Below are 4,606 nucleotides of genomic sequence, written 5' to 3' on the forward strand. Positions count from 1 at the left end.
GTGACTTAAAACATGACAGCCACAGACCATGGAAGTGGCACAAGGGCTTTATCAGAACAGGACCCCGTGGCTGTACGCAGATTAAATGTGCAGCAGTGCAGGAGGTGGGGGTGTCACTGTGTTTCTGGGGCTCTTTGGCAGCAGTCTAGAACGGGAAGTGATTGTCAGGAGGTTTCCCTAGGGCTGCCTGCCTGGAGGAAGAGGCGCTCTGATGCACAGTTTGGGGAATTGAAGCCATGGCACTCCCTGAAAACTCTTACTCTCTGATGGTATCTACAGATCTAAGTTTAATTCAGTTACAGAAAAATTCATAAAAATGTGTAATTGTGGATGAGCTTATAAAATTGTATGCTGTTTTTACAAAAGTCATAACCTTGACCATAGATATTTTAACCGGTCGCTTTTCAACTACTGTATCTTCCTGTCTCATAACATAATTAACTTTTGGGAGCTGTAGGACAGGTATGTACTTAGACCTGTCATGTCAGATGTTTGACGTATATATAATGACAGGTCAGAAGAAGCAGAGAGTAAACACCCACGTTTTTGTGATAGGAGATAGGCTGTACTGGGAGAATGTGTGAGCTCCAAAGACATCTGGCTGCCTGCTTTGTTACTCTGCCCGTGTGGATTGACTTGGCTTTTTAACTGCCTCGCATAGTTTGTTTTTAGCATAATTCCTTCATAAGATCTACTCCAAGCCGTATTATTTCCTCATACTGTTAATGCAGCTCAGGCTCCTTACTTTTCACCTCAGCTCATGCTGTTTGATTTCCATTTTTCTCTGTAAGTAACCACTGCTCCATCTTGACCCTCTTCTTACCAGCCTGCCATCTGGTCGGTTTTTCTCATGTGCATTAATAATCGTCCGTCTCAGAATGTGTCTCCACTTCTTTGGTTTTAACATCCTCCCTCTCCTGTGCCTTCTTGCCTGGTTCTTCTCTCTCTCTCTCAGCTCACCAAGACTACCTATTTTGGACTGTCCTTAGGATAGTAAAGGTGCTAGATTTTTCTTGCTTGAGAATATTTGTGTTTGTTGTATAATTTGGTTGTGTGATAAAGCTAAATACTTTATAACCTTATTTAACATTAGTGTAGAGCAAAAGTTCTCAAACTTTTTGACCTCAGAACCTTTTTACACTATTAAATATTATTAAGGACCAGAAAGAGCTTTTGTTAATGTAAACCGTATCTAATATTTACCCTTTAAGAAACTGAAATGGAGAAATTTAAAAATGATTTATTTATAAATAGTAAACTCATTATATGTTAACACACTATTTTTAACTTAGTATTTTCCAAAATAAAACCCAGTTTAACAAGAACATTGTTTTATGCTTTACATTTTTTTTTTTTTTTTTTACTGTTCTCTGCCTATTTCTCCATTTAGTCAGGTTTGCCACCACATGTCATGCAGCCTCTGGAAAACTCCATTGAATACTTGTAAGACAGTGAGAGTTAAGAAGGCAAATAACAGGTCATTATTTAGAAAATAGTTTTGACTTTACTCCCTGAAAGGGTCTCAGGGACCGTCAGCCAAGATTGCCCTGAGAACTCCTTCAAGGATAATTTAATGCTGTCGTGGACTCCTTTCTTGGTGTTAGCCTCTTGCTTTTAATGTTTGACAAATTTTAATTGGTTGAATGATTTTCTTATGTATGTTAATATTACATTAAATTTCCTTTTAATAGTTTCTGAATGAGACTTGTGTCATTCATTAAATTGTTCCTCAATAGTAAGCTAATATTTCAGTGCTTTTTGGATTATGCTAGGACAGTAACAGCAGTGTAGGAAAATTGCAATACCATTTGGCCATTTTAGATTTTGTCTAGATGAGTTGCTTATTAAGAATTATAAATGAGTTTCGTTTCTAGAAGATGAAATAGTTTCGTTTCTAGAAGATGAAATGGTGGATACGTGGTGTGGTACCTGTTGTCCCTGTGCTACTGTGCTAGGTTCATCAGAGTCCCTGTCGATAGCAAGTTTTTATTCTGAAAGGTAACACAGAAACATTTGTAAAGTTAATAAAAATTAACCAAAGTTAATTAGTTCAAGTCTCTTCCTCTACGAATATTCTCTTATTTTCCTAGCCCAGTGATACTTCCTCCTTCCAAAGAATGTCTAGGAGAGGAATGAGAATGTTCTATGGAGGAAGAGGGTCTTGGACGAAACTGTGGGAGTAGAAATGAATAGAGGGAAAGATAGCAGTAGGCACTGCAGGTAGAGTGGAAAATAGGAAAATGGGCATGAAAATGGGAGGTGCAGGACTTAGTTTAATCAGTCTGAATTTCAAAGGGATTTGAATGAATTTAAAATTTCAAAATAGATTTGGCACACATTTTTATCAGCACAGAGAGAAACATTTTGATACTTTGTGTAGTAAAAAGAGCTATATAAAATGGCTTAAAGAATGATAAAATAGAATTGTTTTGCATTTTCAGTTTACATATTTATTTTGTGTGAGTTATTTATAGATAATTTTAGTTTTCAGAGTGTCATTGATCTTCTCCTTTATGTCCCTAAGATGACAGAAGCTAAGGTAAAGCTGATGGATCTTGGATGTTGGGTGGAAATCTTAGACCACCTTGCATGTAATTACAACTTTAAAGGTCATACTTGCAGGGTTTGATAGACTAGAACACACCTCCCACTTGTCTGATTTTGGCTATTATAGGCACCATACACACATTTTAATATACAGTTGGGCTATTTGTTGTAAATGGATTTTCTGTGTTGCAGCATGAAAAGCTTGCCATCTTAATTGGACATAGATATTTTCTTTGCTAAAATACGCTCTGTATGTGGATTGCTTTATTTTAATACAAAAGTAATAACATATAAGTGTACAAACATGAGCAAAACATGAGCAAAATTGAAGGGGCTTCTGCTTCGTAGGGAATGAGGTGCATGTGAAAAGCAGAGCAGATTTTCTATCACGGTAATAAAAATAGACTTTTCTAAACTGGCCATTCACCATATCAGCTATTTTTGTAACATTTCTGTCTGTTTATTTTTCAGCTTTTTTAATGCAACTCAAATGAACTAAAAACAGAAGATTTTTAAAAATGAAGTAATAGAAAGAATGACCTTATCTCACCCTCCTCCCCTCCTTGCTTCTCTGCTCATCTGTAGCACCTGTCTGCTCTCACCCTTCCCATGTTCTCGCCATTGCTGGTGCAAGATTTCTACAGCTTCCGTCATCTGGATCAGCCTTCTTGTTACCTAGATTTCCTCAGCCATCTCTTTCTTCAAGTCTTATTCTAGCCATGCTCTGTTGGCCTTTTGTTTTGATTTTTATTTTGGGCTTGCAACTAGGTGCTTTAATTTCATTATCATACCATGTTGCTCCCCTGACTTTTATTTGTTTTACTTTCTCCTGTCTCAGATTTCATTTTTGTACTACATTTTGAGAAATAATATTGCAATAAAATGTTATAAATGCTTTCAGACATAGCTAGTTGTTGGATGCTTTAATCCAATCTAAAGTTTAAATTTTATTTTTGGGGAACTATAGAATCATTTTGGGAATCAAATAACAAGAGTTTCATACACTTCTTTTATACTAGTACTAGCATAATATATTGATGAGTATAATATATTGCTTTTCTTTACCCAATGGAACTGTAGCCCCAAAGGCTTTTTGCTGATTAATTATGGGCATGTCTTCTGCTTTGCCTACCCAAGTGAGCTCAAGGCGTTGAAAGACGGACTGAATGTTAGGCTGGGTTAAACTATTAACATAGAAGATCAATGGACTCTTCACTGAATAAGTATCTTTGACACCTAATTTTGATGTACCTAGACTATTGTTTGAGGTGTAATATATACACTTAAAAATGAATAAAAGAGCTTCTTTATATTTGGGGTGAGAAAATCCATATTGGAATGTTGAATTTCTTCTTTTTTACAGAGAATACACATTGGCAAGTTGAGAGTTATCAACCTGTGAAACAGTATGCAGATTTGTGTCTTCTGTATCACATCTGCTAAAATTTTAATTTTTAATATTAGTTGTTTTTGTTTTCTTTTGCTTAATCTAATAGCTGTGTTTTTGCGTGTTCCCCAGTGATAATGATGATCAATAATGCTTTCAGTGTTTATCTGCTTAAATTCTTTTGTGATACAGACAGTGCCACCTCCCCTTCTTTCTTAAGAAGGCTCCCCTTGGCTCTTAAATCCTGAATTTTTTTTAACTCGTATCCACATACTTTTATAAGACTGTCTCTTTAGCATTTTTCTGGCTTTTTGGGCTTTCTAACACATGGTTTTCGTAGATCAGAGAGGAAAAGTAAAGAAAGTGTTTTTTCTCAAGGTCAGGAAAACAGCATGTTTAACATCGTACGATTGAGAATGAAGTGGGTTTTTATAATCTTCTCTCGTGAATGACATTGACCCAGCCACGTTCTGTTTTAGACCAGGCATGTACAGAAGACCTTTATGAGTTTTGTTTGATTCAAACTGCCGTTTTGAGCAGAATCAATTTAAAATATGAAAATTACACTTATAAATGTACATAGAAATCTTATGTACAAATATATATTCAACAGCTTGCAATTAGGTTTCTTTAGAGGCATTTCTGCTGGAGAAAACATTATCTAAAGATAAA

At 35.8% G+C, this 4,606-nt stretch overlaps 1 long non-coding RNA gene across 1 annotated transcript in view; it reads left to right on the forward strand.

The window, feature by feature from the left end:
* Positions 1-6: 6 nt before the first annotated feature.
* The window catches only part of LOC115278207, a 5,842-nt gene continuing 1,242 nt past the window's right edge, over positions 7-4,606 (forward strand). Inside the window, exons 1-2 of the long non-coding RNA XR_003902760.1 lie at positions 7-2,591; positions 3,019-3,953. This is a non-coding gene — a long non-coding RNA (uncharacterized LOC115278207). The remainder of the gene's footprint in view (positions 2,592-3,018; positions 3,954-4,606) is intronic.

This window comes from Suricata suricatta, chromosome 14 (assembly GCF_006229205.1).
Source record: "Suricata suricatta isolate VVHF042 chromosome 14, meerkat_22Aug2017_6uvM2_HiC, whole genome shotgun sequence".
NCBI classification, from domain to species: Eukaryota; Metazoa; Chordata; class Mammalia; order Carnivora; family Herpestidae; genus Suricata; species Suricata suricatta.